General features: G+C 35.0%; 4 non-coding genes across 4 annotated transcripts; 2 read left to right on the plus strand and 2 right to left on the minus strand.

The window, feature by feature from the left end:
- The first annotated feature begins 3,461 nt into the window (after positions 1–3,461).
- Positions 3,462–3,535, plus strand: TRNAP-UGG (transfer RNA proline (anticodon UGG)). The gene has a single exon. It is a non-coding gene; the product is annotated as a tRNA-Pro (tRNA).
- A 16,864-nt stretch (positions 3,536–20,399) lies between these two features.
- TRNAF-GAA (transfer RNA phenylalanine (anticodon GAA)) lies at positions 20,400–20,472 on the minus strand. Its single transcript has one exon. It is a non-coding gene; the product is annotated as a tRNA-Phe (tRNA).
- Positions 20,473–22,139: 1,667 nt separating this feature from the next.
- On the plus strand, positions 22,140–22,212 carry TRNAT-UGU (transfer RNA threonine (anticodon UGU)). Its single transcript has one exon. It is a non-coding gene; the product is annotated as a tRNA-Thr (tRNA).
- Positions 22,213–23,431: 1,219 nt separating this feature from the next.
- On the minus strand, positions 23,432–23,518 carry TRNAS-GGA (transfer RNA serine (anticodon GGA)). Its single transcript has one exon. It is a non-coding gene; the product is annotated as a tRNA-Ser (tRNA).
- Between the last annotated feature and the right edge of the window lie 605 nt (positions 23,519–24,123).

Here is a 24,123-nt window from a genome sequence, read left to right on the forward strand (position 1 = left end):
ACTTGTCGATATTGTAGGGGATGAAATGATTGACAAGCACTGCGATACTGATCCAGTGTGGTTTCCAGAAATGTTTAAGGATTGGTAGTGTCCGGATTTCTTGTAAAGTTATTTCACAGCTAAATTCGTGTTTTCCTCGATTTAATAGAAAATAGAAAGACTTCATGATGAGCAATCATCAGGTTAAGATGGATCTAAACCAATCCATTTTTTTCTATATACATACAACATGCCGACGGTTAAACAACTTATTAGAAACGCAAGACAGCCAATACGAAATGCTCGAAAAACGGCCGCGCTTAAAGGATGCCCTCAGCGTCGAGGAACATGTGCTAGGGTGTATGTGCGACTCGTTCAGATCATGACTTCAAACAAATATAAAAAAAATTGAAGTATCCATGATTAGTACCAATGAATAGGATATAGCTTCTCTATCCTAGATTTCTATGGTATATGGAATTTATGGTTTCCTTTGGTGCAAATCCAATTATCTAAATTGGAAATAAGAAGCAATTCTCCCATTGGTAGCAAATGGTTATCCATTAAGCGGAGGAAATAGTAATAAAAAGAAAAAGGCTTATGCTCCTTTATCTTAAAAGAACGGACTAACAGGGTCAGCTACTTAGCCAACTTTCATAATTAAATACCGTCACTGTATGGATAACTCTTATTGTGAAAAGAGCTATTTACTCTATAATGGATAGGTAGAGCCAAAGAATGTGGACTATACAAGTTCGCAATACCTTTTGATGAAAGAAAGGGCTCCGGTGTATAGAGAGGGCCTCACCGTTTAAAAGGGAACCATAGAAACGATGGAACCCACTATTTTTTTTAGTATTATTAGAATGAATTTGTTATTTCGTATAGAAATAACTGAACGGAGTGGAATAAAAAATCGTGGTTGGGAAGGTTACTATAGCAAAAGCCATTGGAATTAATATTTTATATATCGGAATAATTAGTTTTGTTATTAATGAGAAAAAGGGTGGCTAAAAGAAGAGAAATCATTAGTTATTCATTAAGGTTAATTTGATTCAATGACCAGAGTTCCGCGAGGATATATAGCCCGGAGACGACGAACAAAAATGCGTTCATTTGCCTCAAACTTTAGAGGGGCTCATTTAAGACTTAATCGAATGATTACCCAACAGGTAAAAAGAGCTTTTGTTTCCTCTCATCGAGATAGAGGTAGGCAAAAGAGGGATTTTCGTCGTTTGTGGATCACTCGGATAAACGCAGCAACGCGGGTATATAAAGTATTCGATAGTTATAGTAAATTAATACACAACCTGTACAAGAAGAAATTGATTCTTAATCGTAAAATGCTTGCACAAGTAGCTGTATCAAATCCAAATAATCTTTACACGATTTCCAATAAAATAAAGATCATCAATTAAAGGTATAAATAAAGTAATATACTGGAATAATAAAAGATGAATTCCCGGAGAGGGAACTCCGGGAAGATACAATAAATTAAGATTAAGTGGTAGGAATCAACGAGCTGGATTACTTTCTTTATAATATATATAGGTCTGGCCCTTTCGAATTCGAATAAAACATCAACAATCGGAACTTAAGTTCCGGTTGTTGTTTCTTAAATTTTGGTTGTTGTTTCTTAAGTTTCGATTGGAATTGTACTTTTGCGTTAATTGAGGAATATGTCTATTTTTTCTGGGTCTAGAACCTGTAATTATTGAAATTGACTGGGCTTGAAATTGCTTTTCGTTCTCATAGTTACGAAACGGTAAGAAAGATAAAATACGAGCCTGTTTTATAGCAAGAGTAATTAATCGTTGTTGTTTCAAGGTTAATCTATTTATTCGTCTCGATAATATTTTTCCTTGTTCACTAATAAATCTATTAATTAAACTCATGTTTCTATAATCAATTCGATCTCCCGGGCCAATCCGGGGACGCCTACGAAAAGGTTGTTTAGATTTACGAAAAGGTTGCTTGAATTTACGAAAAGTTTGCTTGGATTTACGAAAGGGTTGCTTGGATTTATTAAAAGTTTGCTTGGATTTACTAAAGGGTTGCTTAGATTTAAGAAAAGGTTGTTTAGATGTATACATGATTTATTCCTTATTTAAAATTTGAAAATTTGAAAATTCACTTCTTTATTTTATTAATTTAGGATCCAGAAGAAGTAGTTTTTCTTTGATCCATATCTTATTTGATTCATATTATAGTATATGAATACCCTCTATACATATGAAATAATATCTACCGGAAATCAGATGAGTTGATTTGTATTTTGTATTCTATACTATGTTTTCTTTATATATTAAATATGAAGTTCTTACTCTTTCTGTTGTTTGGAAAGATCAAACACACGATGTTCCTATTTCTTTATTTCGTGATGAGTCGTATGCTTGCGACAATAACGACAAAATTTTTTGAATTCTAATTGTCCGGGTGTATTGTGGCGATTCTTTTGAGTACTATATCTAGAAATCCCCGTCGATTCCTCATTGGCACCTTTTCGAACACAACTGATGCATTCCAAAATAACTCTGATTCTAACATCTTTTCCCTTGGCCATGAACCTCCTTTTCTTTTTGGATTGACTTAACTTAATTCTTCTACTTATTCTTTTATTCTTCTATTTTGAATCCGAAGAAGAAGAATAAAATTCATTAGAATAATTTTTTTTTATTCTTTAATTAAGTAATAAAAAATAGAGAAATAATTAAAGAATACAATCCTTGTCGAATTAGCAAAGATTTTGGTTCGAAATCCTTTCATTTAATTAGCCAGCCCCGCCTTTTCTATGCTCTGATTTCTGAGGCCTTATTTAGCTTGGGTACCCCTTTAAATTGAATTTCTATTTTCAAAAATGGGGTTTACCAAATTTTTAATGACTCTGAGGTTCAACCCAATCCATCTTTTCTTTCTTTTTCCTTCCGATACTAAAAAAAGATTGAAAAGGATCAAATTTTGTCATATCACGAAGAAATCTATCCCTCCCATAGCAATAACTAGAATTAAAAAAAAGGGAATGACAAAGCATCTGGGAATAAACGATTAATTTCTATCAATAAACCTGCTAAAGCACCAAACCATAGAGTACTTAGCACGGGTGCTACAGAGAGATATGTTTTTATATCCCGCATTGAAAATCCTCCTTCCTTGTTGGAATACATATATGATCATAAACTCTTGCCCAAGATTGTTATGCTATATATAAAATGAACCATATCGACGAAATTTTCCTATCCCTAAAAAAGAAAAAGATGACCCCTTCTTCCTATATATTACCAAGGAAAAGTAATCCTTCTTTTATAGGCGAAATTATATTGGATTTTATATGTATATAATTCCTTAATTATATGAGACCAAAAAGAAGAAATGACACGAGGGTTCTATATATAGATAGAGAAAGAAAGAAGAAGAAAATTATGATGTGGAAAAGAAGACAGGAATTGTGTACAATGGCATTGTACAACAATTTAATTTGGAAAAGGGATGTAGCGCAGCTTGGTAGCGCGTTTGTTTTGGGTACAAAATGTCACAGGTTCAAATCCTGTCATCCCTACCTATTACTTCTTTCTTCTTTATAGGCAGTAGCGACGAGATCAATTAAAGTAAAGTGGGTATAACTTGAATTTGTGGAGACTATACGTACGTGAGATACATTAGGAATAGAAAAAGATTTTCTTTTTGAATGAATGAAAGCGCTCTTAGTTCAGTTCGGTAGAACGCGGGTCTCCAAAACCCGATGTCGTAGGTTCAAATCCTACAGAGCGTGATTCCATCTATTTTATGTCGAAGCAGAGTAAAATAACTTAACAAAATTGAATTGTAACTCCAATTTCAATTTGACCTCCTCTCTGGTCTGGAGGAGGTCAATCAAAAAAAAAAAATGACTCAATCAAAGATCCAACTGATCCCCACGCCTGTATTGCAAATACGCAGTCACGAATAATCCCGCTAAAGTAATAGGAATTAGGCCTAAGACGATTCCAAATAGAAAAACTTCAATCATTTCGATTTGTTCGAGGGGATAAAAAAAGAGGTACGATCTATCCCTAAATAGTACTCTAAATTATCCACGAATCTCAATGACCAAGAAAAGAATTCCTAATTAGTCTGGAAAAGAGTCGTAGAATGCCAGGAATCCCAAAGAAAGATTTTTCTTTTCTGAATTATAATTATTCAGTCAATTCAAATAAGGCGTATCTTGTTCAAGCCAATAAATAGAGCTGGGGTTATAGTTAAAGCAGCCAGTAGAAAACCAAAATAACTAGTTAAAGTAAGCATGAAAGAGTTAAATTCCATTTATTTTTTTTTACTACACTACATATGTTGGTAAAGCATTTACCTAAGTTATGGAAAATTCATAATTCATCAGTTATTTTAGATAATACTAAAAAACAAGATAGAGTAAGATACAGAAGTGTAAAAGAAAGTGGATTCATCAGATGATACATGAGTCCCTAATTCCGAATCAAGAGATTTGTTGTGGAATTTGTCAATTGAGTAAAGTAATAATATTAAGAACTAGATCATCTAACCCCATTGAATGAAAAAAAGAAATTCAATTTTCAGGGAAATTTTTGAATAAGAGATAAATAAACAATTGAATTTGAAAAAAAAAACTTCTTTCTATTTTGGATAATTTCTTTTTCAATAGGACCCTCTTTTTGGAGTGAACGATCGAATATTCCCCTATTCCTTCTTATTTTAACTGATTGTATTCCATATGGAATAAGAGGAGAACAAAAGCATTCCACGACCTGCCAAGGGGCTGTTAAAAAAAAAAAAAAAAGAAAGCTCTTCCTTGAATTTACTTTATTTTTATTCCTTTTTCGAACTCCAACCAAAGTAGATTCGAAGACGAGTCACTTCAATTATCCTTTTAAGTTCTATTCTATCTTCTGTCTTTCCCTATTTCATCTCGTAAAGTTCCGCGCTCGCAGTTTGGTCAAGAAAGTTAGACCTAATCCAACAAACAATACAAGGATGAATTACGAATTATGAAAGGATAGATTTCACATATACTTGTCCTTGTATTGTGTCAGTATGAGAATATCCTTCCTAAATTATTTATCCAAACCTATTGATCATTAACTTAGATTTTCCCAAGATTTTGGCTGCTATTCCGAATTACTCTATTATTCCGAAGCCAATGAAAAGTAAGTAGAACCTACAAAAATGGGGTTTTCTATTGATGCCTTGAATAACATATAGCTTACCTATAGACAAAAAAAAAATAAAAAAGTAATTATGTTTCGGAACCAGGCAAAACCAGATTGCTGTGCCATAGGAAGGATAGCTATACTAATTCGGTATACTCAAAATACACCTTTGGTACAAAATTGACAATCTCACAAGGATGAAATATCAGTAATTTTCTATTTACTGGTCGATCCCATCTTTTACGGAATCAATTCCTTTTTTGAATGTACAAAAATTTTGGGAGTTCAGCATGTCTGGAAGCACGGGAGAACGTTCTTTTGCTGATATTATTACCAGTATTCGATACTGGGTTATTCATAGCATTACTATACCTTCCCTATTCATTGCGGGTTGGTTATTTGTCAGTACGGGTTTAGCTTATGACGTGTTTGGAAGTCCTAGGCCAAACGAGTATTTCACGGAAAGCCGACAAGGAATTCCGTTAATAACCGACCGTTTTGATTCTTTAGAACAACTCGATGAATTTAGTAGATCCTTTTAGGAGGCCCTCAATGACCATAGATCGAACCTATCCTATTTTTACAGTGCGATGGCTGGCTATTCACGGACTAGCTGTACCTACTGTTTTTTTCTTGGGATCAATATCAGCAATGCAGTTCATCCAACGATAAAACAAATTCCAACTATAGAACTATGACACAATCAAACCCGAATGAACAAAATGTTGAATTGAATCGTACCAGTCTATACTGGGGTTTATTACTCATTTTTGTACTTGCTGTTTTATTTTCCAATTACTTCTTCAATTGAGAGAAAGAAAGAGACTAATAAGAATTCTCTTATCCCATTTGGAAGGATACCATCCTTATAACTACCCATGACTGTTTTTGTCTCTAGCATGACCAATTGATAAAATGTGGAGGAAAGTAGGGGAAATGGCCGATACTACTGGAAGAATTCCTCTTTGGCTGATAGGTACTGTAGCTGGTATTGCTGTGATTGGTTTAGTAGGTGTTTTCTTTTATGGTTCATATTCTGGATTGGGTTCATCTCTATAGTAATCGGAGGGACCAGATTGTAAACATGAAAAAGTAGGAGCTTAGCGGGTCCTTACCCCCCTTTATCTGATTAGAGCGGAAAGGACCCGCGGAATTTTTATTTTACTCTTATAACGCGAATTGAATCTATTCGATTCACTCTTATGAAGCAACAAGAAAAAGAGATCACTCGAGGATCCAATATCTTATTCCACGAAGGAAGTATCCTGAAAATCCTTGATTTAGTTTCGAGTAATAAACTAATAAAACCTTAATCAAAACTATTCAACTAGCCTAAAAATAAAAAAACCTTCAATGGAAGAGTTTACTTTTTTTTTGCAAAATTTCTGTAAATTTGAAGTTGAACTTAATTAAACAAGCCAAGCAATTTGCTCACAATCACAAGAAATTTTTCCCCCGCCATATTTTCTTCCCCTCTGTTTGTCCACTACCTCGGCTAAACCTAAGCAAAAGAAAAAGAGGTCCAAGAGACAGACCCGAATAAAGAAGAAATAGTAATCTTTGACGAATTAGGAAGAAAAAGGATTCTTATTTTGATACAAGAAGAATCGGCACAAGAAAAAGGCTTTTTCTTGTGCCGAATAGACGATTAAGAAGACCTGCAATCCCTCCGAAAAAGAAGAAATTTTAATTTGATTGTTCTCGCCTTTGCCTTGGATTCTCTTCTTTTGCATGGGATATAAATAAGGAATTCCAGACATCTCATAAACAAAAAGCAGTCTAAACAAAAAAAGGATTTCCAAAATAGATCATAGATAATTCTAGCAATTGCCAATAAATCGAGGCTTTTTACCAACTTGATGGTAAGAAATCCCGGGACCTAGAAATTCATTTCGTACAATTGAACCTTTTCAAACTGTTTCTTTTTGAGAACCAAAAAAACTTGTGCCAAAATAACGGATGCGAAGAAGAACAAAAGGCCTTGGACACGTAATGGATCCTGAAGCACGATTTCTGCGTCCCCCTGACCAAAACCTCCCACATTAGGATTGCTTGTTAATGGTTGATCAAGCTTGATGGATTCCCCCTCTGAAACAAGAAGTTCTGGTCCGGGAGGTATAATATCAATCACTTGGCGTCCATCTGATGCATCAACTATGGATATTTCATACCCCCCCTTTTCTTTACGTAGTATTTTTCTTACTATACCTGTTGACGTAGCATTATAGACTGTATTGTTACTCTTGCTACCATCAGGATAGATCTGTCCTCTTCCTCGGTTTCCCCCTACATATATGGGATATTTTAAGAAATGAGCATCTTTCTTCGTAGCAGGATCAGGGGAAAGAATGGGAAAGACAATTTCACTATATTTCTTACCGGGAACAGGGCCTATCACAAGAATGTTTTTTTTATCGGGACGATAACTCTGAAAAGCAAGATTTCCTATCTTTTCTTTTAACTCAGGGGAAATACGATCGGGCGGCGCTAATTCGAATCCCTCGGGCAAAATAAGAACAGCACCTACATTCAACCCTCCCTTTTTTCCATTAGCAAGAACTTGTTTCAATTGCATATCATAAGGAATTCGAAGAACTGCTTCAAATACAGTATCGGGAAGCACAGCTTGGGGAACTTCAATATCGACGGGCTTGCTAGCTAAATGGCAATTGGCACATACAATTCGTCCAGTTGCTTCTCGTGGGTTTTCATAACCCTGCTGCGCAAAAATGGGATATGCATTTGAAATAGATGTCCGAGTTATTACGTATATCATGATCGATACAGAAATCGATCGAGTTATCTGGTTCCTTTACCCAAGAAAAAGTATTTCTATTTTCCATGTCCAATCGCAGATCCCAGAATTTCTACAATAAATTAGATAGGTAGCTAAGCTAATCTAGTTCCCTATACACGAATCTGTTGTCATTCTACTGCAACAGTTGTACTGCAATGATGAATACCTTAAAGTAGGTATAAATAGAAAGAATTTTGCTAAAATGGAAAAGGGCTTTCTTTCTAAAAAAAGATGCTTGCTAATTTGATTAATATTAATATCGGGAGATCAAATGAATTTATGCTTCACTAATTGAATGATAAATGACTACAAGCGAAGGAGATAGACGATTTAAACAAAAAAAGACCCAAAATTTCAAACATGTATCTAGAATTACTGGAAAACTACAAACAAAAATAGTGAAAATAAGCTCGTTAGGAGCCCATCCAAAATCGTTGTAGACCCAACGAATTACTAGTTCCCAACCACGGGTGGAGTGAAATCCAACAAAAAAATCAGTAACTAAAAGAATAAAAAAAGCTTTTATTGAGTCATTTAAATTATAGAAGAATTCCTGAACCCAAGAATTCAAAATGACAAGTTCCTCTTTACCCAGAAAAAAAGAACCACTTAGAATAGCCAAACAGATTATATTTGTCGAGAAATGCAAAATGGTATGGAGATGATCCTCATTATTTATTTTGACCCATTGTATTATTTCCTTGTGTATTCCTGTAGGAGGTTTTTGTACATGTGTCTTTAGTTTCCCTTTTATCATCTCGTCCAAGAGAGAAAGTTCTTCTAATTCTATGAATCTTTCTAGAATCCTTTTCTCTTGAATATCAGTTAAGAGAGTTTCGGATTGCCTGGTATTCCACCAATTCTTAATCCAAAGTTCCAGACATTTGTTAAATGAGGAAGAGACCCCCCAAGGCAAAAGTACGATAAATACAAGATATAGTAAAGAAGGCAATGCTTTCTTTTTTTTCATTTTTGATCTGTAAATGGAGTTGTTAATGAATATGCTTCATTCGCTGACTCTATTCCATTCCCTGACTCTATATGATGATATTTCTATTTCATGATATTTCTATTTCTTTGAAGCAAAAACTCTATAGGTTTGATACCCTGTATCTATTCTTCTTTTTTGTATATTAGTTATTAGTGGAATTTCAGTGCATTGGGTTCTTTCTTAGATCTAGATGGAATGAAATAGTGAAATAGAATAAAAAAAAAGCCCTTTCGGATGAAAAAGGAAGAATAGTATGCGATATATCTAACTTGGATAAAAAAAAATTAAAAGCAAATTTCTCTTATCCTCGTTTGTTCCTTCCTTTAGATAAATACTTAAAAATCCCCTTACAATAACAAATCCAATTTAGAAGGGACTTCCTCCCTGTGTTGAGAAAACTTTTCTTCTTCCAATTCTTCTTTTCTTCATTCAACTCAGTTCAAAAAAGATACCTCAAAATACTTCAATTGGTACGCGCAAGAAATAGGCCAATTCGGCAGCTTTTTGTTCAATTTTCGTGGAGTAAAAAATTTATCATCAGTACGAGTCAAGGGAATGATCCCCTGGCCCCGGATTTCCATATAAAGAATACGACGAGGATAAAGACCCTCTTTAACCTGAATTCTAATTGATTGGATATCCCGCATAAGGAATCGAAGGAAGACGCGACGTTTTATTCCAGGGAATCCCCAACGAAAAATGCACACTATTCCCTCTTTTCTATCGAATCGGTCATAACCACTACCTACATTCCACAAAATAGTACACCACAAGTAGGAGCTAATGAATAGGCCTGCGATTCCGTAGAAAGACATCACGACCCCCTGCGGAAAAAAAAGAATTTCTTGAGATGGAAGTATAGATATAATATTCTTACCAAGATAACTGGAAATCCCAACCGATAAGAATCCTAGTGAACCTAGAAAAAGAATACAGGCCCAGAAAAAATTACCCCTTTTTCGAGAACCTTTTAGAAGTTCTACCCATATGTGTTCTGATCGCCAATTCATATTAGATATACTAAATCCAGCAGCGGTCGATTGAAATTGAGAGAATAAGCTAAATAATTTTGACTTTACTTTTTTTGATTCTGAAATCGCCTTCAGCAACTAGTACTCCTGTGAAATAATAGGTTAGATACATTGACTTTCTATTCAAAAAATATTCGTTGATTCAATTAAAATAAATAAAATAAAACTCGCTATACCTGGCTCTGCATATTCATGCATTTATGCTCGTAGCCTATATCCGCATCCATAACCGTTTTTCATTTGTGTGTAGAAAGTTGTGTGTAGAAAAAGCCACATACCCTACCATATTATATTACTTACACTAAAAAATACTAGACAATCTTATTTTTTTGCACATAAAGAAATAAAGAAGTCATTGCAATTGCCGGAAATACTAAGCCTACTAAAGGCACGAAAATAGAAGGTAAGTTTAAATCCGTCATGGAATAGGTGTCTCAATTCAAATTTACTATTTCTATCTAGTCGAAAAATATCTTAAGATTCTTATGATATAATTAAGTATATCTATTATAAGGAATATTGACTATTGTATTGTATTTTTTATTTTTAGTTTGAAAAATATTCTGTAAAAAAAATGAAAGGATAATAAGAAAATTCCAAAAAAGGAGAACTAATTAAAAAGATTTTATTTTGATTTTCCCATCCTCATGGCCTTTCTATCTTTCTAATCTAATTTGAAATTGGATTCAAAAGAAAGCGGTTAGAATTTACTTCCTGCATACATACTTCTCTAGAAGCGCATACAATAATGCGTGGTAAAGGCGGAAAAATAGTATATTCAATCAAAATCAAAGGGCAAATTATCTTACCTACTATAGATCCCCTACTACCCTCTTAGACTTTAAAAGGCGATATACCACCCAAAGAAAGGGTATGAAAATGCCGGGTGGAGTTAGCTTTTCGACGAAGACCTGTCCCGTGCAGCGAAGCCCTGTTAGTAAGACCCCCCGCAATAATGGATTATAGAAGAATATTATTCCAAATACTCCTCTGGACGCATATAGTAGCATTGCGATTCCGAATCTTTTTTATTTATGAATATGAACAGAAAAAATTCATTGTATCGTTGGGTCGGAGCGGAGGTTTGGTCCAGAAAAATTAGAAACAAAACGTCTACTCTACCGCATTGAAGTCTATAGCGCTGTATTTCCACGAAAGTATAATTCTTACCATCAGGATACGATCCTTTCTTTTGAACTAAACGTCTCTACGATGGGTCCAGGTTCTATGTCCAATCCCAAATCAAGGATTTCTCGCTCTTGATCGGAGTCATAAACTAAAAAAAAACTACCTTTTTATCCTTTTTCTCAAGGTTATAGAAAACTTCCTTATCTAGTTCTAGCATTTTGAAAAAAAAAAAATGCTTCTTTTTTTACACACAGTTCGAGTCACTTGTTGACTCACGATTACGCCTGTTAAAAGTTTCAAACGTCCTCTTTTTTGAAATTGAAAGAGAGTCCTATAAAAAGGTCTAACTTCCAAACTATGTCTTTTTTCATTCATTCTCCTTTAGTTTTTTTCTCTATCTAGAAGTGGAATAGAATAACCCGGTTGAAGGGTAATGATCATACGTCTGTAATGCATTGTATGGCCCAGAATAGGTCCTATTCTTCTACCTTTTCCAGGTAGTCGATGGCTATTCACAGCTACCACCTTAACACCAAAGAAGAGTTCGACCCAATGCTTTATTTCTGTCTTAGTGAATCCCGATTCGACATTAAAAGTATATTGATTCTTTCCCAATAAACGAAGACTTTTTTCTGTAAATACTGCGTATTTGATTCCATTATCATTATCATATGATAATACTATATTTTATTATTTTATTATTTTATTTGTATTTCTTTATTGTATTATACCTTAATATATATATTCTAGATATATAGAATAGACGAATCTCAATTTGTCAAGTCTCATGATCATATCATGATCTATTTTTATTCGGCTCAATCTTTTTTTTCTAAAAAAGATTGAGCCGAGTTTAATTGCAATCAATTAGAAGAATAAAGAAGAATTACTGCATTTCATAACTGATTTTTTTCTCTTTTTATTTCGTTTCTTTTTTATTTATACCTTCTTTATCTTTAGTTTTATCTAGTTAATCAATAGTATCTACCGGCTCGAACTCGAATTTGATCGCCTTCCATACTTCACAAGCTGCGGCTAGTTCAGGACTCCATTTGCAAGCTGCTCGGATAATTTCATTACCTTCGCGAGCAAGATCGCGCCCTTCGTTACGAGCTTGTACACAGGCTTCTAAAGCCACTCGATTAGCTGCTGCACCAGGTGCATTTCCCCAAGGATGTCCTAAAGTTCCTCCACCAAATTGTAATACAGAATCGTCCCCAAAGATTTCGGTCAGAGCTGGCATATGCCAAACATGAATACCACCTGAAGCTACCGGTATAACACCTGGCATGGATACCCAGTCCTGAGTGAAAAAGATACCGCGAGCACGATCTTTTTCAATAAAATCATCGCGCAATAAATCAACAAAACCTAAAGTCATTTCGCGTTCCCCTTCTAACTTACCTACTACTGTACCGGAGTGGATATGATCTCCCCCAGACATACGCAATGCTTTAGCTAATACACGGAAATGCATACCATGATTTTTCTGTCTATCAATAACTGCATGCATTGCACGGTGAATGTGAAGAAGTAGGCCATTGTCGCGGCAATAATGAGCCAAAGTAGTATTTGCGGTGAATCCCCCAGTTAAGTAGTCATGCATTACAATAGGAACCCCTAATTCTCTTGCAAATACAGCTCTCTTAATCATTTCTTCACATGTACCCGCAGTCGCATTCAAGTAATGCCCCTTGATTTCACCGGTTTCGGCCTGTGATTTATAAATAGCTTCGGCACAAAAGACAAAACGGTCTCTCCAGCGCATAAATGGTTGTGAGTTTACGTTTTCATCATCTTTGGTAAAATCAAGTCCACCACGTAGACACTCATAACACGCTCTACCATAATTTTTTGCGGATAATCCCAATTTTGGTTTAATAGTACATCCCAATAAAGGACGACCGTACTTGTTCAACTTATCTCTTTCAACTTGGATACCATGAGGCGGGCCTTGGAAAGTTTTTGAATAAGTAGGGGGAATTCGTAGATCCTCCAAACGTAGAGCACGTAGGGCTTTGAAACCAAATACGTTACCTACAATGGAAGTAAACATGTTAGTAACGGAACCCTCTTCAAATAGGTCTAATGGATAAGCTACATAACAGATCCATTGGTTGTCTTCCCCAGCAACAGGCTCGATGTGATAGCATCGTCCTTTGTAACGATCAAGACTGGTAAGTCCATCAGTCCAAACAGTTGTCCATGTACCAGTAGAAGATTCGGCAGCTACTGCAGCCCCTGCTTCTTCGGGCGGAACCCCAGGCTGAGGACTTACTCGGAATGCTGCCAAGATATCAGTATCCTTAGTTTCATACTCTGGGGTGTAGTAAGTCAATTTATAATCTTTAACACCAGCTTGAAATCCAACACCTGCTTTAGTTTCTGTTTGTGGTGACATAAGTCCCTCCCTATAACTCTTGAATTAAGAATTCTCACAATAACAGGGTCTACTCGATGTTAATTAGGCGTAAATGAAACTTTAGCAAAAATCTCGTAAAACAAAAAGGATATTCAATTAATATAATATCAACTCATTAAAGAAAATTGAGGGCATGCTTAGGTTAATGAATATGTTTCATTCATATATAATGCGTACACCCTGTGTATGTTCTATCCTATAGGAATTCCAATATAGGAATTCGATAGGAATTGAGTTGTTGTTATGGTAAGTTAACACGGTTCGTTATTAAACCATGGATTTGATTTACCAAATCCATAATTATTGTATACTCTTTGATAGATATAGCGCAACCCAAATTAATTCCTAATCCTTATTTTACAAGTTCTTAATAGTTCTCTTTTCTTATTTTGAATGCAAATACCTAACTAAATACTAATAAAATTCTTTGTTGACAGCAATCTATGCTTCACAGTAGTATATATTTTGTATATCGAAGTCCTAGATAGGAAAGTAGAGTAGGCACAGATCCTCCACAAAAGGCAAAATGTATATGAAAAAAAAGATTGATTGAACTTTCCAATGGACTCATTCCATGAGTAAACGATTGAATGGGATTCGCTTGGGCAACGAAATCAAGTCCTGGTCCCCTTTTCTCTCTTATTGAATTAACTAATTCATTTCCTTTTTACTTTTGGATTTTTTTTGATTTGATTTGGCATTATTCAACAATAAAAAAAGAAAAATTTCGACAAATTCCTTTTTTTTAATTATGTGATAATTATGAGAACCAATCCTACTACTTCTCCTCCCGGGGTTTCCACAATTGAAGAAAAAAGTACAGGTCGTATCGATCAAATTATTGGACCCGTGCTGGATGTCACTTTTCCCCCAGGCAAGTTACCTTATATTTATAACGCTTTGGTAGTCCAGAGTAGAGACACTGCCGATAAGCAAATTAATGTGACTTGTGAGGTACAACAATTATTAGGAAATAATCGAGTTAGAGCTGTAGCTATGAGTGCTACGGACGGGTTGATGAGAGGAATGGAAGTGATTGACACGGGAGCTCCTCTCAGTGTTCCGGTCGGTGGAGCTACTCTCGGACGAATTTTCAACGTTCTTGGGGAGCCTGTTGACAATTTGGGTCCTGTAGATAGTAGTGCAACGTTCCCTATTCATAGATCTGCGCCTGCCTTTATCGAGTTAGATACGAAATTATCCATCTTTGAAACAGGTATTAAGGTCGTCGATCTTTTAGCTCCTTATCGACGTGGAGGAAAAATAGGACTATTTGGGGGGGCTGGAGTAGGTAAAACAGTACTGATCATGGAATTAATCAATAACATTGCTAAAGCTCATGGGGGCGTATCCGTATTCGGTGGAGTAGGGGAACGGACTCGTGAAGGAAATGATCTTTATATGGAAATGAAGGAATCCGGAGTAATTAATGAAAAAAATATTGAGGAATCAAAGGTAGCTCTAGTCTATGGCCAAATGAATGAACCACCGGGAGCTCGTATGAGAGTTGGTTTAACTGCCCTAACTATGGCGGAATATTTCCGAGATGTTAATAAGCAAGACGTGCTTTTATTTATCGATAATATCTTTCGTTTTGTTCAAGCAGGATCAGAGGTATCCGCTTTATTAGGGAGAATGCCCTCCGCAGTGGGTTATCAACCTACTCTTAGTACAGAAATGGGTTCTTTGCAAGAAAGAATTGCTTCTACTAAAAAGGGATCTATAACTTCGATTCAAGCAGTTTATGTACCTGCAGACGATTTGACCGACCCTGCCCCTGCCACAACATTTGCACATTTGGATGCTACTACCGTACTTTCCAGAGGATTAGCTTCCAAGGGTATTTATCCAGCAGTAGATCCTTTAGATTCAACCTCGACTATGTTACAGCCTCGGATCGTTGGCAACGAACATTATGAAACTGCGCAAAGAGTTAAGGAAACTTTACAACGTTACAAAGAACTTCAGGACATTATCGCAATTCTTGGCTTGGATGAATTATCGGAAGAGGATCGTTTAACTGTAGCAAGAGCAAGAAAAATTGAGCGTTTCTTATCACAACCGTTCTTTGTGGCAGAAGTTTTTACTGGTTCTCCAGGAAAGTATGTTGCTCTTGCGGAAACTATTAGGGGATTTCAACTAATCCTTTCCGGAGAATTAGACGGCCTACCTGAACAGGCTTTTTATTTGGTGGGTAACATCGATGAAGCTAGCACGAAAGCTATAACCTTAGAAGAGGAGAACAAATCGAAGAAATGAAATTAAATCTTTATGTACTGACTCCTAAGCGAATTATTTGGGATTGTGAAGTGAAAGAAATCATTTTATCCACTAATAGTGGCCAAATTGGCGTATTACCAAACCACGCCCCCATTAACACAGCAGTAGATATGGGTCCTTTGAGAATACGCCTCCTCAACGACCAATGGTTAACAGCGATTCTGTGGAGCGGTTTTGCGAGAATAGTTAATAATGAGATCATCATTTTAGGAAATGATGCGGAACTGGGTAGTGATATTGATCCGGAAGAAGCTCAAAAGGCACTTGAAATAGCCGAAGCTAACTTGAGTAAAGCTGAGGGTACGAAAGATTTGGTTGAAGCGAAGCTCGCTCTCAGACGAGCTAGGATACGAATCGAGGCTGTCAATTGGATTCCCCCATCCAATTGAAGACAATCCAGTGGTTTATAGTTGATACAAAGAAAAAGGGAAGAGGGGTAGAAAAAGTTATTAGATAGCGAAGCGAAGTAAGTCCAATGCTATCTAGTAATTTTTCTACCTACTTACCTACTATTGGATTTGAACCAATGACTCCCGCCGTATGAAAGCAATACTCTAACCACTGAGTTAAGTAGGCAATTTATCACCACAAAGGAAGACCCATTACTTCGATCGATTATATATTGAATCCCTTTTCTAAGCAATACCGCTCTGTTATTGGTCTGTTATATACTAAATACTAAACTAAATACTAAACAGATACAGATCAAAGGGGTATCCTCTGGCATTAGAAAATATTCATCTTGACAAGAAATTATCTATATGTTAAGATATCTCTGATAAGGGCTATAGCTCAGTTCGGTAGAGCAACTCGTTTACACGTGCGCCAATGCTTTTCAAAGGAGCTTATTATGCAATGAACATAATCGATCTTATTGCAAAATCAATGTCTTACTTCATAGATTCGAGAGAATAGGAGAACAGTAGCCTGACAAACAGTCGGTTCAGTCCGATTCAGGTGCCAATTCAGGTGCCTAATCAAATAGAACCCTTATGGATTTGCTAGTTGATAAGGTAAATATCCAGCCCACTAAATGCTAGGCGTAATGAGGATAAGGGCCTCCAAAAAACTTCTTTTCGTTCTATGAACTTTAAGGTGTATGAAGTCTCATAGTTAACTCTTGCAGTGGAACGATAGAGACTCCATTTCACTTAGGTTGATTTAATTTAGACCGGAGGCAGACCTAAGTCAAGGTAATCCTCCTTTGAAACACTTTGGTATTGCTCCTAGATAGATCATAATACAAAAAATCAATCAGAGCACAGGGAGCCATCTCATTATCTTTCCGTAAAGAAAAACTATGGTGGACTAACTGATCTTTAAATCAGTTTATGAAAGAGCCCAATGCAAAAAAATGCATGTTGGGTCTTTGAAACAGTTCAAATCATTTCGATAATAATCCGTTTGATCTGTTTTACCGAGAAGGTCTACGGTTCGAATCCGTATAGCCCTAATATGCCCTTTTTTAGATTTTAGGATCTCTATCCTATGTTTTCTTTAGTTTAGTATAGTTTTCATTTTCTCATTAGTATTTGTTTATAGACTGGATAGGCGCCTGCGACATAGAATAGAGATAAAAGCATTACCAAAGGCTCATTCATCGAAAATCAAAATCATACAGACAGGAAAAGAAAAACGAATTTCTATCAAATCAATAGAAGAAAGGATCCTTTCCCTGATTTGAATCCCGTCCTCCTTCAAATAGGATATCTCTAGACTTCCCTATAATAACTGCAATGATTTTATCCATTTTGCGAATTCCTACTTTGTTTTAAGTATATTTATTACTTTGTTTATAGATACATTATGTAAATTGATCAACTTTAAATAGAAAAAATAAAGTAAAGAGTAAATAAGAAAACAGAATATTCTGTCTCATAGTTCTGAAATAGAGTTCTTTATTTTTATTTTATAGTATTACTTCTCATTAATTATACTGCATAGATTAGTCCTACTATCTTAATTAGGTTCTAATTTAGTAGTATTCTCATTTTTATTTAATAGTCTCTTATTATTTTATTATTAAATATTAAATAAAGGATAGAGCTATTCTTTTTTCTAGAGATTCTAGAGAAAGCGAGACAAAGTGAAACGAGAAAGTTTTCTTTATATAAGAATTAGATCTACATACACCATATCTAAATAGAATGGAAATCCAAAAGAAAGGGAGTTGGGATTCCATTGGATGAATCTTTAAAGAAGATGCAGCACAGAGGAAACAAAGGCTAAACTTAAACTAAGCGCTTTTGTTTGAACAAAAAAGATTCTTGTTTCACCGAGGAAAAGAGAGAAGTTCTGGATAAATTGACAATGCTGAATTGAATTGACTAATTTAAGTTCCGCCTATTCCACATTAATGGGAGTACATTATGTTTCTGCTTCACGAATATGATATTTTTTGGACATTTCTAATAATAGCAAGCCTTATTCCTATTTTGGCATTTTCGATTTCAGGACTTTTAGCCCCGGTTAGTGAAGGACCAGAGAAGCTTTCTAGTTATGAATCGGGTATAGAACCCATGGGAGGGGCTTGGGTACAATTCCGAATACGCTATTATATGTTTGCGCTCGTTTTTGTTGTTTTTGATGTGGAAACCGTCTTTCTATACCCTTGGGCAATGAGTTTCGACGTATTGGGTGTATCCGTTTTTATCGAAGCTTTGATTTTCGTGCTTATCTTAGTTGTTGGTTTAGTTTATGCATGGCGAAAAGGAGCCTTGGAATGGTCTTAACTGAATATTTAGACAAAAAAAAAGAAGGAAAAGATTCTATTGAGACAGTTATGAATTTGATTGAGTTTCCCTTACTTGACCAAACAAGTTCCAATTCTGTTATTTCAACTACACCAAATGATCTTTCGAATTGGTCAAGACTCTCCAGTTTATGGCCCCTTCTATACGGTACCAGTTGTTGTTTCATTGAATTTGCTTCATTAATAGGCTCACGATTCGACTTTGATCGTTATGGATTGGTACCAAGATCAAGTCCTAGGCAAGCAGACCTAATTTTAACAGCCGGTACGGTAACAATGAAAATGGCTCCCTCTTTAGTGAGATTATACGAGCAAATGCCTGAACCAAAATACGTCATTGCTATGGGAGCCTGTACTATTACAGGGGGAATGTTCAGTACGGATTCCTATAGTACTGTTCGGGGAGTTGATAAGTTAATTCCTGTGGATGTCTACTTGCCGGGCTGCCCACCTAAACCGGAGGCAGTTATAGATGCCCTAACAAAACTTCGTAAGAAGATATCGCGAGAAATAGTTGAGGATCAAACTCTATCTCAAAATAAAAATAGATGTTTTACTACCAGTCACAAGCTTTATGTTAGGCGCAGTACTCATACAGGAACTTATGAGCAAGAATTGCTCTATCAATCACCATCTACATTAGATATATCTTCTGAAACTTTTTTCAAATCCAAAAGTTCAGTACCTTCCTACAAATTAGTGAATTAGGAGAGGGGCTCTTTTGTGTAGAAAAATAAAAAGCAGGGCAATCTTTCAAACTTGCATCCGAAATGTGAAATATTTATACAAAGAGGGAGAGATGAAGACAATGCAGCAGGGTTGGTTATCTAATTGGCTAGTCAAACATGAGGTGGTTCATAGATCTTTGGGCTTTGATCACCGAGGAATAGAGACTTTACAAATAAAAGCAGGGGATTGGGATTCCATTGCTGTCATTTTATATGTATATGGTTACAATTATTTACGCTCCCAATGTGCTTATGATGTAGCACCCGGTGGATCTTTAGCTAGCGTGTATCATCTTACGAGAATACAATATGGTATAGATAATCCAGAAGAAGTCTGCATAAAAGTCTTTGCCCAAAAGGATAATCCTAGAATTCCGTCTGTCTTCTGGATTTGGAGAAGTGCCGATTTTCAAGAACGCGAATCTTATGATATGGTGGGAATCTCTTATGATAATCATCCGCGCCTTAAACGTATCCTAATGCCTGAAAGTTGGATAGGCTGGCCCTTACGTAAGGATTATATAACCCCCAATTTTTATGAAATACAAGATGCTCATTGAATGATAAGAAATTCATGCTCACTTATACAACACAACTCCAGATTTTATTCAAGTCAAGGAATATTTTTAGGTTCTTTTCCTAGATGAAACGGAATACCTATTTATAATTAATTCCTAATTATACAAAAGCATTCCAGATAGACTGAGCAAAAAAAGGGTTTCATTTGGATTCCCCTATTTTGAAAATCGCATATTAATTTCCTTCATATGAACAGAAAAATAGGATGACTCAAAGAAGTTCTCTACCAGGAACTTTGTACCGCGCACATTACTTAGCACAACTAGGAAAATAAGATAAGATAAAGATAAGCAAGACTAAAAAAATATTCGTCGGAATAGCGGAATACAAAATTAAGAAACGCAAAAAAATAAAGGGGAATCTCACCCCCTTCTTTATCATAAAGAAAAGATATATTTTAAAACTTCTTTAAAAAGAAAAAGAAGTGCCTCTATATTTATATTATAGATTTATCCACTTAGATGAATAAATATTATTAATGAATATGTATCACAATCCATCTCGAGGTATTTGGATCAATACCTATTCGGTGGATCTTTTTTTTTTTTTTCTCTGCCAGGAACCAGATTTGAACTGGTGACACGAGGATTTTCAGTCCTCTGCTCTACCAACTGAGCTATCCTGACCTTTTCTTGTGCATCATCCTAGTAGAGTATTTGTATCTATGTCAATTAAAAGGACTAAAAATTAATTAAAGTATTTCAAATTTTAAATTTGAAAATGGGGGGGGTAGTCCTATGCATTGTGCATGGTTTACTTAAATAAAACTTAAAAATAGAGTGAATAACCAAGATTTCTTGCCGATACTCTAATAAAAAAGAAATCTATTCAATGAATAGGATAAGATCCATTGAGTTCTCTTCGCATTCCTTTGTGAAAGAGTAGAATGAGAAAGCTAATGAATCTTAAACCCATTGCATTGATAAAAAGAAAAAAAAGTGCATTGATAAAAAGAAAAAAAAAAAGAGGATAAATAATAATAATATAGTATAGTTAGGGAATAAAAGAGGATTTGGGGATAGAGGGACTTGAACCCTCACAACTTATAAAGTCGACGGATTTTCCTTTTACTAGAAATTTCATTGTTGTCAGTATTGACATGTAGAATGGGACTCTCTCTTTGTCCTCGTCCGATTAATCCACTTTTTTAAAGATCTCGAAAACTTTGAATTTTAATTGAAGAATTTGATTATTCAATATTCGATTGGAGTGGATTCACAATAATGAAAAAAAAAAATTATGATATGAGTTTTTTATTTCATAATCATTATCATTTCTAATTTCATTTTTAAAAAAGATAAAGAACCTATATTATAATTAGAATATAATATGAGTTCTGTGATTAATCGTTTGCTATGTCAGTATCTATACGTGTTTATTAAATGTATAAGGTATAAAACCCCTCTTTCTCTAATTTAGAACTAGAAGGAATTCCACTAACAACACAACGTAATTAACTCGATTCGTTAGAACAGCTTCCATTGAGTCTCTGCACCTATCCTTTTCCTTTGTATTCTAGTTCGAGAACCCCTTGTTTTCTCAAAACACGGATTTGGCTCAGGATTGCCCTTTTTTAATTCCAGGGTTTCTCTGAATTTGGAAGTTACCACTTAGCAGGTTTCCATACCAAGGCTCAATACAATCAAGTCCGTAGCGTCTACCGATTTCGCCATATCCCCATTTCCCTCTTCTTTGAGACCAGGATTCCTTGTGTAATTTCATCCATCTCTTAGTTTTTTTTTTGAATCATTGAGTTCATCACTCAACGTAGTCTAGCAGTTCAGTTCGACTCTATTTGAGAGACCTCGCTTGCTTATTGCAATTCAGAATTGAATTGATTCTATCCTTGATGTATTTGCAATTCAATCCGAATCAATATATCCAAAAGTTTTTATCTCCCCCACCTCCCGTCTTACTTTTTTATAGTATTCAAAATTATACTATAACGCTTGATATTTATTCTTTTTTTCTAATCAGAATTAGCAATTTTATTTACTCTGACTCTATGTTCCCCTTAGTGAAATATTAATCCTCAAATTATTAACAAATAATAAAGTCTATAATGATCGAATGAAAATACCAATAAATTCTATAATTTTATTTTTTAATATCCTATAGTTAAGCATATCAAGCTAACTTTATCTTTAAGAAGTTTTAGTATTTTTTTATTTTTATAAGTATAACTTCAAATTTAGAACTAGTTAATAGCTAAGATTAATAACTAATATCTGAGATTTTACGGATTTCCTATACTATACCTATTTCTATTTGTTACACTATTTCCGTTATGTAAGCCCACTTAGCTCAGAGGTTAGAGCATCGCATTTGTAATGCGAGGGTCATCGGTTCAAATCCGATAGTCGGCTTTTTTTTCTCTATCGATGTTCTACGAACAAGAATCTCTTTTTTTCCGAATTAAATGGAGAATCCAGGATCTTTTATGTTTTTTACCTTACAATTTTGCTAGATACAAAACAATAAAATAAATAATATATATACAAAAAAAAAAGATTTTGATGAAATTCCATTTTTTGGGGTACTTTAGTTGATTTTACTCTGTTTATCCTGTAGTTTAATTCAGTTTTAATTTCGATGTATTCTGTAATGTAAATACAATGAAATTAATTGTGTAAAATGAAATTTCAATAAAATAAAAAAAGGAGTCTTCATGTCCCGTTATCGAGGACCTCGTTTAAAAAAAATACGCCGTCTGGGAGCTTTACCAGGACTCACTAGAAAAACACCTAAATCCGGAAGTAATCTTAAAAAAAAATTCAATTCTGGGAAAAAGGAGCAATATCGTATTCGTCTTCAAGAAAAACAGAAATTGCGTTTTCATTATGGTCTGACAGAACGACAATTACTTAGATATGTACATATCGCTGGAAAAGCAAAAAGGTCAACAGGCCAGGTTTTACTACAATTACTTGAAATGCGTTTGGATAATATCCTTTTTCGATTGGGTATGGCTTCAACCATTCCTGGGGCCCGCCAATTAGTCAACCATAGACATATTTTAGTTAATGGTCGTATAGTCAATATACCAAGTTTTCGTTGCAAACCCCGAGATATTATTACTACGAAAGATAACCAAAGATCAAAAGGTCTGGTTCAAAATTATATTGCTTCATCGGACCCGGGGAAATTGCCAAAGCATTTGGCGATTGACACGTTGGAATATAAAGGACTAGTAAATAAAATCCTAGATAGGAAGTGGGTCGGTCTCAAAATAAATGAGTTGTTAGTTGTAGAATATTACTCTCGTCAGACTTGAACTTAACGAAAAAAGGAAAGGTTCATAGAATTTTCTTCCCCTTCCCCTTTCCCCGAACTAAATCGCCCTAAGACCATTACCATTAATTTGTATTTTCCCATCAACTAGCTAAAATTGATTAACCCTAGGATTAGGATCCTTTTTTCTTTTTTCCTCTATGTGTATTTTACATACCACAGTAATTTGCTATAGAGAATTTCTAATTTCTATTAAATCAAAATAAGATAATATAAGATATTATATTATTGCTGGAAAAAATTGTTATTTGATTTGATACATTGTGATCCTTAACGTTGATGAATTAAGAAAAACGGAAAGAGAGGGATTCGAACCCTCGGTAAACAAAAGTCTACATAGCAGTTCCAATGCTACGCCTTGAACCGCTCGGCCATCTCTCCTACATAACTTATTATGGAAAATAAACTGAGTGAATAGCGAGTTTTCTTATTCCTGCAGTACAGGTACAACCGCAACCACTCGGGGGTTCCATAGTTCTATTGGAAAAATTCCTTTTGATCTAAGTGGAAGGATACAGGATTTTTTACTAGAAATTGCGCTCGCTATAAAATAAAAGTTTTAATTTGGGTTTTCCCGCAACTAAAGAAAAAGAAAATGGAAGAATTCTTCTTATTGCATAATAAAATAAAGAAACCTTAGAATTCCGTTTGCATAAGATACGCTACACCATACTATCGAAATCAAAAATAGGGTATGAGACAATTAATAACTTTGAAAACACGAAATAGTTGATAACATAAGTTGTTGTTCAGAAATAGGAAAGTGGAATGAAATCCAGTCTTAGTCAAATATTTCATATCTCTTCGTGTCCAAGCAGAAGGAAAAGGATACAATTTGAGCTGAGCGGAAAATCCATATCTCTTATCCATTTAAAGCATATGGATTTAGAGTAGAGCATATGGATCAATCTATTTATAATTATAAGAATCGAATGTGTTTGTTTTTATGTTATTTTGTGAAGGAATGAAAACAATTCTATATAGAA

Source organism: Triticum urartu, unplaced genomic scaffold (genome assembly GCF_056163025.1).
Source record: "Triticum urartu cultivar PI428250 unplaced genomic scaffold, HENAU_Tu73 scaffold2, whole genome shotgun sequence".
NCBI lineage: Eukaryota > Viridiplantae > Streptophyta > Magnoliopsida > Poales > Poaceae > Triticum > Triticum urartu.